General features: G+C 36.9%; 1 protein-coding gene and 1 pseudogene across 2 annotated transcripts in view; both read right to left on the reverse strand.

The window, feature by feature from the left end:
- MAGI3 (membrane associated guanylate kinase, WW and PDZ domain containing 3) overlaps window positions 1-15,010 on the reverse strand; it is a 251,234-nt gene that overhangs the window by 149,255 nt on the left and 86,969 nt on the right. The gene's annotated exons all lie outside the window — the stretch shown is intronic.
- Window positions 6,937-7,233, reverse strand: LOC132541382 (small nuclear ribonucleoprotein G-like; annotated as a pseudogene).

Below are 15,010 nucleotides of genomic sequence, written 5' to 3' on the forward strand. Positions count from 1 at the left end.
TAATGAAATAGTTTCTACTTATACCTAGATGCCCTCCTCACCTACTTCCTATTCACTTTCCTCATAACCTTGTCAGTCATAGTAAGGACTACAACAGCTAAGGGAAAGAGACTGGCATACTTTAAAAATGGGCTCTTCTGGTTACTACCAGGCCACCCCATCACCTGGGGCCCTAGTCAGGGAATCCTGGGATTCCCACACAGACAGGATGGGCCTAGACCTCTAAGAGATCCCTATCTCCATTGTCATTGGTCATCTCCATTAGGAACAACATAATGGACCCCTTTGTGGGTCCCTAGAGGACCTTTCCCCCATGAGGATTAACAATGGTAGGGATAGCCCCATTCTCCAAAGGGAGGTTGAGCCAACATTCTCTATCACTTGAGGAAGATGGTCCTGAAATTAGTGCAGCCTAGAATGTTCCTATCCAATAACACAGTGCCAGCTCAGACCTACAGGGATACAGAGATTACAGAGGTTCCTGTAATGAATATGGGCCCCAGATCAAATCAATGGGGTATACAGTAAACAATATTTATATGCTTTTCTCATATTTGGGAGCTACTCTCTTCCCTGATCCAACTTTCTAATCCTATTTCCAATGCTCATACCATCTCCTTAGACAATACCTTTAGTCCACCTGCATGTTAACTGTAGGGCTCAGGCAAAAATTAGTAAAGTCATGAGTCCCTTGGAATATACCTAAAATAGACCTACTAGCTTCTTCCAAAAAGGAGACCCCAAATCTCATCTGCTATACTCTTACATTTAGGTTCCTGATTATTAAACAATTTTTCTGCTTTATATCATAGTGCTTTTCAGTGACCAAATTGCAGATGTTACCATGATACCAACTCAACTTTCCTGGGCAGATGACTCCATCAATGTGTCCTGGAATCCCACCTCTCCAGAGCCCTGCCCCACTAGTGAAAGAGTGAGACAGGCTGGAAATATGGATTGATTTGTCAATGCCCATGTCCAGCGGAGAAGTAATTACAGAAGCCAGACCTTCCACCTTCTGTACCCCACAATGACCCTCCCAGAGGGATAAAGAATAGAAAATCTTTCAAGGGAGGGGATGGAATACAGAGCTCTGGTGGTGGGAATTGTGTGGAATTGTACCCCTCTTATCCTATGGTTTTATTGTTATTTCCATTTTATAAATAAATTTTTAAAAAAGGCAAGAGATGAAGAAGGGTGCACAGTTTCTCTGTCCTCTTCAGGTGTGCCACTTTCCCCTCAAAGTTTCACATGTTATTCAACCAAAAAACTCCCTTTTAGGGATGGCTTCATCACATACACGTGATTGATTAACTCACTAGCCACTGGTGATTGATTCCATCTTCAGTTCCCTTCTCCTCCCTGAAAGGAGGTAGATGAATAGAAGGGAGTGTGTGTGTGTGTGTGTGTGTGCGTGTGCGTGTGTTTGTTGTTGTTGAATGGAAGAAGAGTTTGCAAAGTTCTAATCCTCTAATCACAAAATTGGCTCAACCCCCATCCTTAGAAGTAACCAAAAGGCAGCTCAGTTGCATAAGAAAAGATACCCATACCACTTCAATACTTAAATTCCAAGGGTTGTGGAGATCCTTCAGAAGAACTCTCAGAAGGCTAGAAGTGGACCTATGACCCTGCAATTCCTCTCTTGGGGATATATCCCAATGAACCAACCAAAAAGATTTGTGTATACCTATGTTTATAGCAGAACAATTTGTAATAGTCAAAACCTGGAAGAAACCCAGGTGTGTCCAACAACAGATGAGAAAGTTGTGAGATATATATATACACAATGGAATACTACTCAGCTATTTTAAATGGTGATTTCATCTTCTTTACTCCATCCTGGATGGAGCTTGAAAAAATCATGTTAAGTGAGATAAGTTGGAAAGAGAAGGGTGAATATGGGATAATCTCACTCATTGACAGAAGTTGAAAAACAAGATCAGAAGGGAAAACACTAAGCAGAACTTGGGCTGGAGTTGGTGTACTGCACCAAAGTAAAAGACTTTGGATTTGGGGAGGAGGTTTCAGGTCCTGGGAGACAATGGCAGTGGAGGACCTAGTGAGGGTTGAATGGAAATATGGAAAACTGAGAAATGTTATGCATGTACAAACTACTGTATTTTACTGTCAACTGTAAACCATTAATCCACCAATAAAGAGATAGAAAGAAAAAAGAAAAGAAAGTTTGGGGAATTATGAGTCAGGAACCATGGAGGAAGACATAATAGCATGGTGAGAAGTATATTTAGGTTATCTGAATAACCAAATAGATACCTTTAAAAAAGATTAATTTATTTATTTTACCATAGCACTGTTCAGATCTGGCTTATGGTAGTGGTAGGAACTGAACCTGGGACCTTTGGTGCCTCAGATAGGAAAATTTTTTTTGCATAACTATTATGCTGTCACCACAGTCCATATATATATATATATATTTCTTATAAAACTCAAAATAACAACAGTCTAAGCATAAGGAGTGAGAGTTTTTTTCCACACACCCTTGAGGATTAACACAGTCACATAAATTATCTTGATTATTTTGTGATGTCTGTTTTGTCCCCATTTGTTTGTTTATGTGATCATTTAGGTCAGTATGAACTCATGGCTTTATTAATATTACACTTTGAATTATTATCAAATATTACTTTATTTTGTTGTTAAGATTATGCCAATTTTGGCCACTGGGAGCTCTTCATTTGGCTCATGTATCTCACATATCCCCACAACGATGAAGCTTTTTTCTTTCATTATCTTTTTCTCTGTCTCTCTCTCTCCCTTTAATATAGCACTGCATTGCCAGATGGCATTAGAAGATGTCCCAGGATCATCTTGTAAGTTTCCTAAGCCAAACCTAGAATCTGCCATTTCTCCAAGAAACTCTGGAACTGAAATGAAAAATCCATAGGCAAAAGAATGAAAGAGAGAAAACCACTGCAAGGGGTGGACTCTCACTTCCAAATTCTAGTATCCCAAGTGGAAACCTTGATGGATCTTAGTGTTACCAATCAACTGGTGTCGTGCCCAGCTTGAAAACAGTTAAAAGGATGGTGCTGAAGTGACCTGAAACCTGTTAACCAGAAACAAATGTAACTCCCTGCCCTCCATGAGGCCTCGGTCATATTCTTTGGTTACTTCTGAGCCAATAACACTTGTAACACTGAGAGGTGTATAATAGATTTTTTTCATAACAATATCTTCTGCTGATGAATGGCATTTGAAACTACTATCTAAAGGCAAGGTATGCTCTCTGCTCACTACTTTTAGGCCCTGTAAAATAGCAAGGAAATATTATGTATGTCAAGTAACCTGCAGATATACACAGTTTGTTAAATATTTCTGCTTGGCCATTTGTATATTAAGCTAAACATGAGTTCAGACTGATACTGGAAATTTTCAAAATCAGAACTTGGGGGTTTCTAGAGTGCACAGAATAGCTATCAACAGCACATAATTATTCTATACTGTCTTTTAAAATAAGAAATACATATGGGGAGTTGGGCTGTAGAGCAGAGGGTTAAGCGCAGGTGGCGCAAAGCACAAGGACTGGCATAAGGATTCCGGTTCAAGCCCCGGCTCCCTACCTGCAGGGGAGTTGCTTCATAGGCGGTGAAACAGGTCTGCAGGTGTCTATCTTTCTCTCCTCCTCTCTGTCCTCCCCTCCTCTCTCTATTTCTCTCTGTCCTATCCAACAATGACAACAACAATAATAACTACAACAATAAAACAGCAAGGGAAACAAAGGGAATAAATAAATAAAATAAATATTTAAAAAAAAAGAAATACATATGACCTAAATCTTAAATAATTCTGTCCCTTGGTAATAAAAAGTGTTTTTGTTGGTTTGTTTTTGGTAGTAGCTTCATGACTGGGCACTGGAATCAGACAAAATAAGATTTAGAGATTGGCCTCAGTGGTCCTGAGCATTTACTTATCTCCTGCTCCTTCATTTTCCTTATCTGTAAACAAGATAATTCCTTTCTGTAGGGAAGTTTGAGGGATTAAATGTGATAGTGAGATAATCACATACAAGATTTGGCACACTGATTCCACAGAGTATGCATTTGAAAAATGCCAGATCACTTTTGGAAGCAACATATAAATAATAATAATAATAAAACCTTTAATTAGGCTATGTAACTTAGTTGCTACTTTTTGCTAGTTGTTGCCAGCAGGATTATTACTTAGGGCTCAGCGGCCACATGAGGAATCCACCACTCAAGGCAGTCATTTACTTCTTTTCTTTTCTTCCTTTTCTTCTCTTCTTTTTCTTTCATTGAGATGGAAAAATTGAGAGTGAAAGGGATGACAGAAGGAGAAAGAGAAACACTTTCAGCACTTCTACTGCTCAGGAAACAGATTCCCACCTGCAGGTGGAGACATGGGGCTTTAATCCATACACTGTGCATAGTAACCTGTGCACTCTACCAGGTGTGTGCCACCACACAGCACTTAGCTACCATTTTTTAAAAGATGCGCTTTTATTGTGACCAGTATTTTTAATTAATTATATTTTACACATTTAACCAGAGCACTGCTCAACTCTGACTTTGACGGTGATGGGATTAAACCTGTGACATTATCTCAGACTTCCAAATCTTTTTTGCTATCTCATAACCCTCTTAGCTGTTTTTTAATGTACTAAAGTGCTTAGCTAATTTTAGACAAACATCTCAGAATAGTTCACTTCCTATGATTTTTTTTTTTCTCTATTCTTTTCCACCAAAATTTCTGTATCAAGTTATGGTGCTCTCACTTTACAAGCTAGACTTCATTACAACAAATTATCACAAAATGGGTTTGTCCCTAACAACAATTCTCAAATCACACTGTAAAATAATTTGGTCAAATAACAAGCAAAATGACAAACTCTAATGGCCTTTGAAAACTCAGTGAGACAATTTTTTTTGGTCATTTTTTTACTGAAGAAGTAGTTTTCTCCCTCCCCTACTTTCATCTTGCCACTGTAGATAGAACTCTAAAGAAGGAAGAAAAAAATTGATTTAAAGTTAGTGTAAAGTTAGTGTCACTCTGAAAAGCCTGTATAGCCACATCAGATTTACTTACAAAGATGCACAGTAATGATTAAAATAATAGGCAAATTTTGGCAGTTAGGGTAATGTCCCAGAACTACTAGATATTTCTTATTTACAGAATGAAATCTGTTTTGTTTTGTCTTATTTTTACTTATTCTTCTAACCTTACAGGTTAGTCTTATTCTCTGCTATCTTTTTCTTTTCTTTATTGGTGGATAATGGCTTACAGTCAACAGTAAAATACAATAGCTTGTATATGTGTAACATTTCTCAGTTTTCTACACAATTCAACCCCCATTAGGTCCTCCTCTGTTATGATGTTCCAGGACCTGAACCCTCCCTCTGACCCCCAGAGTCTTTTACTTTGGTGCAATAAACCAAACCCAATCCAAGTTCTATTTTCTGGTTGTTTTTGTTTGTTTGTTTGTTTGTGATTTAATAATGATCAACAATATTGTGGGATAAGAGGAGTACAATTCTATACAGTTCCTACCACCAGAGTGCCATACCCCCATCCTTTCCACTCTTAATCTCTCTGGGAGTATGGATCAAAGATCTCTATGGGGTGCAGTAGGTGGGATCTGCCATCTTTTATACCCTGTAAGAAATACATGCTACCTTGGGATTTAGATTTGTGGTTAAGAAATATTCAAGAGGACAAATGTTTAGCATGGTCATTAAACAGGCCATTCTGAAGAAGACTATGAAAAGAATAGGCTTTAAGCATCTTTAAAAAGTATGCCCTCCAAAGCATATTTTTATTCTTTCTTCTTTTCAAGTATAATAAACAACTCTCTGAGGAGAAAGAATAAAAAGGACACAGAACTATGGATGGCTTTCATAGAAAGTAGGTCTCCTCAGTAATTTTCAAATGGAACACTCAAAAATATTTAGATGCTTAAGTGCTTGCTTCAGTAATAGTGTTAATTATGCTCTCTTCAAGGCCTGCAATTTACAATTAAAGCTAAACAGAGATCTGAATGTGTCATTTTTAAGTCCTTTAGTCAATTTTCAGAACAGATTATTATGTTTAAACATCTGCAGATAAAGTATGTTTTGATTAAAAAAATCTAACAACATACGGGAAAATGTTTTTCTTCATGAAGATTCTCTTTGTCTCACAAATACATTTATATCATTTTTGCTCATTTAAAATAAAAATAATTATTTTATTAATTTTTAGAAGTAATATTTTTTAACCAATTGTTTCAAATTATAGCTACTATATGCCCCACTTCCTAGTAGGTACTAGGTAACTTACCCCTGAAATAATGAGAAATGAAAAAGGCAAAAGGGACTTAAAAAAAAAAAAAAGCAGCCAGAGATGTGACTCAGCCAGAAGAGTGCAGGACTTATATACGTGAGCCGATGAGGTTTGAGTTCTTGTACCACATATGCCAGAGTGGAGCAGTACTCTCTTATGTCTTTCTTCTATAAGGTAAATTAATTATCTAATAAATGAATAATTTTCTTTCAAAAAAAATTAATGAAAAAAAGTTTAATTATCATCCATATATAGTAAGATTAGGGAGTTTAAGCCATTAATTTCAGCCTCTCCTCTGATTATGGGACAGGGCTGGGAAGAGCATATAACTGAGATAAACACCACAATTTAAAAATCAGACTTTGCCCAATTGCCCCAGCTCCTCTACTACACTTCAGATAATTAACTGGTCTCTTGAACTTTAATTAATTCCAACATTCAAGAAAGTCATTTCTGTTTCACTTTAATTATGTAACTTTTAAGCCCCATTGGCTCCTCCCATGATTTTATTATTATGAAAGTTTAACAAAAGTTCAATAAGAAAATGTACACAGTCCAATTTTTATATCATGGTAAAAGGATGCTGTTAAGAGGAGACATGTGGAAGCAATTGACTTTTTTGTTGCACAGAGTCACTGTTTATATTAATTCCAAGGCTTCTTACATACTATTTCTTCATATTACCTCCATTCCAATATTGTTCTGTTGCCCACTCATTGTCATCTCTACACATTCATCTATCACAAAGCATTTGAAGGGATCAAATCCCCATAGCATTCCTTGGACAAGTCTGCGACCATTTAGTTCCAATGATAATTTCTTGCCATAACCATGCTCAACTTGGGAGGGTGAACCTTATTCCTGGATCTACTCGGAGAGCTCAAAAACAACCCAGATGAAATCCCTGGCATCCCTCAGCCCCAGGGGCAGGCTAGATGTTTTTTGCCAACTAATTCATCTTCCACTGGGCCAAAGACTTATTTAAGTTCTAGCTCAGTATCAGATTCATTAAAAGACTCTTTCTTATAAATTAAATTTCACAAGACTATGTCCTATCTAGCTACCTATTAGTACCTAATAAGAGTCAATAATTTAATTGTATAAAGAAAATGAGGCACAAAGAAAATGAAGAATCTGCCTGAGGTTGCCAGGAATGTTAATACATGATCTACTTATCAAGTGATTTTCACTCTAGTGTAATTAGATATTCTAATACTGGGCATAGAGACCTAAAGTTAAAAGAAAATATTTACAGCAAAACAAATAAAACCATTCTACCCAAACTTTGGGTAAGAGATCAACTCCACACACACGTTAGTAAAAACTAGAAATATGACAAATGGGGAGTAGAGTACCACTCTGACATTAAAACAATCTAAGTTCTCAGCCCTCCATTCTTTTAAGCATATTTTGAGTGCTCAGCCTATGCCAGGCCCTGTAAATAGAAACTAAAGACAACTGGTTCTCATGTCCATGGTAAAAAGGAAAATCTAGCCTTCAGATTTCTTTAACATAAACCCATCAAAAGATTATATGTTGTGAAGTGGCTTCCATTTCTTCTTCAATACCATTTGTAATATTCTATTTTATTTTATTTTTAGTAAAGATATTTTTATCTCTTTTTTGAGGGTAGGAGTTAGGACAAATATTTATTTGATGGATGTAATTATTCATGTTATGATATGCCTAATCTATATGCAAAGCCAGTAAAAACTGTATGCAGATAGTAGAAACAATAAAAATGTAATCAACTGGTAATTACCTTGTGATGGCAGAAAGACACCTGCCATTTCATGAATCAAAATCATTTAAAAAAATCATGTAGAGACATAAAAAATGAAAAGTACATACTGATGACATTTGCACAGTGAATACTGAAGTTCAGTTATATTTAAGCTTAAATTTGAAACTAGTTAGTGTCTGAAAAGAAAGGTACAAACCAGATGACAGAAAGCAAAACAGACTTGTCCTCCCTTTTAAGCTTGGGCACACTCAATTCAACTGCTGCATCTAATATACTTTCAAGTAATTAATGTAGTACTCTGGATTGTTCATTCTCTTCTATTCAAGTGAAAAGAAGATATACAAATAACTCAGATAAACACAAATTAAGATATGGTTTAGGCTGGAAGATAGTTCACACAGCATGGCACACATCTTGCCATGAGGAAGAGACCCTTGGGTTTTAGCCCCATCACCACATGGAAGCAAAATAGGCACCAGCACCAGAGGATGCTCCATGGGTGATAGAATGGTACTGTGGAATTTAATTTCATTTTCCATGTATCCTTTCCTAGATAGAGAGAAAGACACCACAGCACCAAAGCTTTCTTCAGTACAGTGGGGTTTGGGCTCAAACTTGGCTCATATACATTACAAAGTTATATACATACTTAAAAAGAATAAGGAAAAAAAGGCAGTCAGAAAGTGATGGAGTGATATGTACATGAAGTCCTGGAATGGATGGACACACACATGACATAATTTAAGAGTTAGCACAACTGAAAAGATGACTGCTCCTTAATTTTTTCGCCAACATCTGCTAGTGTATAATCATTCTCTTTTGATACTTATTTCACTTGGTTTAAATAATTATTATCAAGTCAATTTTAATTCAATAATGTTCATTATCAAGTAAGTTTTCATAAATCATACTTTAAAATTTTTTTTTAAATATTTATTTTCCCTCTTATTGCCCTTGTTGTTTAACACTGTTGTGGTTACTGATGTCGTTGTTGTTGGATATGACAGAGAGAAATGGAGAGAGGAGGGGAAAACAGAGAGGGAGAGAGAAAGACAGACACCTACAGACCTACTTCACCGCCTGTGAAGCTACTCCCCTGCAGGTGGCAAGCCGGGGGCTCAAACCGGGATCCTTCCTCCGGTCCTTGTGCTTTGCGCCATGTGCACTTAACCCACTGTGCCACCGCCACATTTACTCCTCATAAATCATACTGTAAGAATACCTATCCTCAACCTAGGACTAAATTACCAGAATATACTAAACAGGCCCTACTTTGGAATAAAGTGATAGTAAAAGATTACATACCTTAGATATTTTTATACCTCAATCGATTTCCTTCAGGAGGAAAATATTTGAACCTTACATTTGTACTTAATTCAGTATCCAAAGACACATGAAATACCTACATCTCCTACCTGCCAGGTACTTCTATAGGCACAGGAAGGAGTGGTTACAAAAATAATGATAAGTCCACACCTTAGGAGTCCCTGATTTCAAGAAAAGACATAAACACTTCATAATGTTACATATTAATGATGTAACAGATCTGGATATGTGTCATGCAAGCGCTGAGCCCTAAAGAAATCAAGAGATTTGAGTAGCAAAACAGAACACTGATAATGATGGACTCATGAAGACAAATTTAGAAACTGCAAATAGTTGTGACCCCAGAAGTAGTACAATGGATAGATAAAGCAATGGACTTTTAGGCATGAGATCCTGAGTTCCATCCCTGAACTCTACATTACAGAGTGATGCTCTGGTTCTCTCTCCCTCTTCTCATTTTTAGACAGGAAGGAAGGAAGGAAGGAAGGAAGGAAGGAAGGAAGGAAGGAAGGGAGGGAGGGAGGGAGGGAAGGATCTGCAAGTTGTCTCATATGGTTTCATGGAATAGTGGTTGGGGAAGATCATGGGCAAGGTTACAAAATTAGTAAATTAGGCAGAAATCAAAAAGTCAAAGAACTTAGGTATCATGCCAGAGCTTAGAATTTTTCCTTTACACAATTCAAACCACAGGAGAATTTAAGTAGGTGTCATATAATCAAGATTTTGTATTTATAAAGATAATTGGACAACTGTGTGAACGGGAAACAGCAGAAGTATGGAAAAACTTCAGCAAGAGATCCCAATTAAATTTTTACTTTTAGTCTTGATGAATGATAAGGTTATTAGCCAAAGGACAGATTGGGATAATACTTTCTCAGTATTGTCTTCTCGACCAAACAGATAAGTGGTTATTTGAATTGTACATGTTTATACATCTAAAATGTCATGAGGTAGATAATACCATCTCAAATATAAAAGAAAACAAGTTGTTCAAGGTTAAGTATCAAGTTTATCTATGCCCATCTCTGTTCATTTTAGGAGCTTATTATTTGTATTCTTGTATGTTCAGAAGCAGCACTTATAAATACTCATTAAGTTTTTGTTATGTAAGTAGTAGTTACAATACCAATTTGTGGGAGATTATGGTTATAGATACATGGTTTTAAAAAATAATAATTGTATTCTTAATTTACTAAGAAAAAAAAACAACTGTGCTAACAGTGATGTAAAAAAGATTTTTTAATTAATTTATTTATTTATTCCTTTTGTTGCCCTTGTTGTTTTATTGTTGTAGTTATTATTGATGTCATTGTTGTTGGATAGGACAGAGAGAAATGGAGAGAGGAGGGGAAGACAGAGAGGGGGAGAGAAAGACAGACACCTGCAGACCTGCTTCACTGCCTGTGAAGTGACTCCCCTGCAGGTGGGGAGCCGGGGGCTCGAACCAGGATCCTTCCACTGGTCCTTGTGCTTAGTGCCACCTGCGCTTAACCCGCTGCGCTACTGCCCGGCTCCCAAAAATATTGTTTTTTTAACTGCTTTTTAAAAACTGACTTTAGGGTGTGTTTTCCCTCATTATAATCAGTCAATAAGCCCACTTCATTTTTTTCCAATATTTTATTTCTATATTTATTTTATAGAAACAGAGACAAACCGAGAGAAAAAGTGGAGATAGAAGAAAGAGAAAGACACCTGTAGCACTGCCTCATCACTAGTGAAGCTTCCCCCACTGCAGGTGGGGAGAATGGCTTTGAACCTGGGTCCTTTCACATTGTAACACGTATGCTCTGTTAGTTGTGTCACCACTAGGGCCCAGAAAATGTTGTTTATAGGCAACCTTCTACGCTTACTTTTTATGGACCCAGGGTCATTCTACTGACACAAAAGCCACAAAAATGTATGCACGTAACAATATTATACAAAAAGGGAACTGAATATAATGTGTTAGCAATGAGTTAAGTAGAAATTTCATCCTAATCTCAGCTAAGACAATAAAGCAAAACTAACCAACCATAGAGCTGCTCATTTTAGGGTTGAGAAATATTATTTTGTTTTGTTTTTAAGATTAGAATGATTTTGGTAGTGTAGTACTTTTTTCCTTTTTTTGCCTTTGTACATATGGTTTTGTTATTGTTTGGAAATTAATTTTTCTTCTAGTTCTCAAAATGATAATTTCAGAACAACAAAAGATCCTCCTGTTGAAAATTTTATTTAAAAATGGAAATTTAACAGCTAAGCTTTCACAAGATCCTCTTGCTTAATGTCAGGGTTGCCCAAGTGAAAATGGAAATGTTCCTAACTAATATCATAATTTACTCATTTTCTGTGACTTCTTCCAACACATTTTTAGGTGGAAAAAAATCAGGACAAGGATTTTCTTCACAAAATTTATGCAAAATTTTTGTTTTGTTTTGTTTTGAAATAGTAATAGCAACACCCAACAAAGACTCTAGAAGGCTCTTTAAAAAAAAAAAGCATCAACCATTTTTATAGCAAGAAGGAGGGATATAGCGTAAGGCTAGATCAATAAAACCTCAAATGTTTCCTATTACTCTGACTCCGCTTGGCTATCAGGACACACTTTCTGCATACAGCAAAATGCCATAGAGATACATTTACAGGAACAAGAAGCAGCACTGGATGCCTATCATTAATGAAGCATTTTCAGCACTCACACTTGTCCATGTCCCAAGAGGTTTTCCTATCCATTTTCCTCCTTTCTCAGAGTGTTCAGATCTAGCTTTGCAGCTAGGAACTATGACAACTGCCCATAAGTAATTTCAGGTAAATAAGGTGAAGGTGATAGCTTCAAAGTACATTTATTTACCACTTCAATGGAACTATTGATTTTTAATACCCTCAGTGGCTCTCTATTATTGATACTAAGGCTCAAGATTCTCAAGTTGATGCAAATTCTCAAATACTTGTTTTGTATGATTCAAAAGCAGACTCCAAATAAATAATTTCTTAGTCTTCAAGTTCCATTCTTTCTATCTTTACAATAAATCTGACCCCTTCTTCACTGCTCTATGACTGCTTATATAACATCATCATCTCTTGTCTACATGAGCTCATCTTCATTGCTCCTCCTATAGTCCCTGAGAGTTGATTATCCACACAGCAGTTAGAATAAGGTTTCCTAAATCAAAATGAACATACCCACAAATGCTCATAACCCTCAGTCTCTTCTCACCACAACCAAAATATCAGTAAAATCCAACCTCTCTACATGTGCAATTATGGACAAACTCATATACGCACACTTCTCTCATGTTCTATGCTTTACTCACTGCAGCCTTCTGATATCCAGACCGTGCCAAATCAATGTTGGACTCACAAGCTTCTTACATTTTCTGATTGAAACGTTCTCCCATGTATCTACTTGGCTTAATCATTTCATTTCAGATTTTTTGCCAAATTCACTTCCTAATAGAAACTCCTTCCCAGACTACCATATCTAAAAAATCCATTTCCCTGTCCTTCTGAATTAGTTTACTGATTATTGACTTACAAAAGTGTAAGATAATAAGAGAATAATTCCATACAGATCCTACCACAAGCATGGCTTTTATTTTATTGTATTGCCAACTTTACAAACATGATTGTTTTGTATATTTTAATTTGTGTCTGATAGCTTAATAAATCTGAGCACCTTTCTGAAATATTACTGATTATCTGGATTTTTCTCTTCTGCAGTTGCTTGCTCATATCCTTTACCTATATTCCCATTCAGTTACTTTATCTTCTTAGCGAAATGTGTGAGCCATTTGCACATCATAGACACACCATTTACCTAATATCTATGTTGAGATTACTTTCGAAATTTACTATAGACCATGAATTTTATTTATGTTCAATTTGTCCACATAAATTTTAATGTAAGTTGGCTTCAACATAAATTGGGCTTTTGTATAGTCAAATTTATTTTTGTTTCCTCTAGATTCCCTGGTTAATAAAGTCCTCTAGATGATGATTTTTCACTTAAATGTCAAAGTTTCTCTTTTCCATATAAGATATGAGAAATTCTCTTTAAACTGTACTTTAAGAAATTTCCAGGGTGGGGGCTGGGCAGTAGTGCACCAGGTTAAGCACACACAGTACCAAGCACAAGGATCCTGGTTGGAACCCCTGGTTCCCTACCTGGAGAGGGGGGTGTCACTTCACAAGCAGTGAAGCAGGTCTTCAGGTGTCTTTCTCTTTCCCCCTCTACCTTTCCCTTCCCTCTCCATTTCTTTGTCCCATAAAAAAAAAAATGAAAAACTGGCCACAGGAGCAGTACAGTGGATTCACAGTGCTGGCACCAAGCCTTAGTGATAATCCTGGAGGCAGAGAGAGAGAGAGAGAGAGAGAGAGGAGAAGAGAGAGAGAGAGGGAGGAAGAGAGAAAAAGAGGGGAAGAGAGAGAGGAAAAGAAAAATAAATTTTCAGAGTGAGATGATAGTGATATACTCAATAGAGCACATACATTACCATTTACAAGGAAAGAAAGGAGAGAGTGATAAAGGAAAGAAGGGAGGGAGGGAGGAAGGAAGGAAGAAAGAGAAGGAAAAGGAAGAAATTTCCAGGGTCAGATAGTAGTATACTCAATAGAGCGCCTACATTACCATGTACAAAGACCAGGGTTCAAAACCTCAGTCCCCACCTTCAGGGGGGAAGCTTGGCAAGTGGAGCTATGCTCCAGGTCTTTCTCTCTTTGTCACCTCACATTCTTTGTCTCTGTCAGGAGAAAGGAAAATAAAAAGTAGCCTTGGAAGCAGCCCCAGCCATAGCCCAGGCAGAGGTCAGGGGAGGTCCCCCTACTTTTTTTTTGTTTGACTCATCTGACTTTTTTTTTTATTTCTTTATTGGGGGATTAATAGTTTACAATCAACAGTAAAATACAACAGCTTGTACATGCAGCATTTGCCTTTTTAGTTATGGTAGTAATTCTAATTATTAAAATATATATTTGTCCCAGAAATGTAAAGATAGAAAAGGTACTAGGTGTTACCTTGAATTGCCTCTCCAATATACAAACTTTGGACTTTCCTCTTGAACGTCACTGTCAAAGGATAATCTAGCTCAACACTTGCTCATTTACAGCAATATGACATACTTGGACTGCTCTATACCATACCATTCCATTTTTCCAAAAGTTCCCATTCATCTCATTCTGAGTCATTTACATTTTTATATTCTTGGTGAAATAAGCAAACTGAGCAAATAAATAAAAGAATGGAAATCAGACTCAGTAATTTAGCTGTGATATCTCAGAAGCTGAAGGCTGATCATTTCCTTCCTCTCTTTTACTCAATGAATATCTACTCTATGATGGACCGACCAGTCAACGCCCATGTTCAGCGAGGAAGCAATTACAGAAGCCAGACCTTCTACCTTCTGCAACCCTCAATGACCCTGGGTCCATGCTCCCAGAGGGATAGAGAATGGGAAAGCTATCGGGGGAGGGGGTGGGATATGGAGATTAGGCGGTGGGAATTGTGTGGAGTTGTACCCCTCCTACCCTATGGTTTTGTTAATTAATCCTTTCTTAAATAAATAAATAAAAAAAAAAACATAAAAAAATTTTTTATTTATTTATTAATGAGAAAGATAGGAGGAGAGAAAGAAGCAGGCATCACTCTGGTACACGTGCAGTCAGGGATTG

The sequence above is a fragment of the Erinaceus europaeus genome, chromosome 11 (genome assembly GCF_950295315.1).
Source record: "Erinaceus europaeus chromosome 11, mEriEur2.1, whole genome shotgun sequence".
NCBI lineage: Eukaryota > Metazoa > Chordata > Mammalia > Eulipotyphla > Erinaceidae > Erinaceus > Erinaceus europaeus.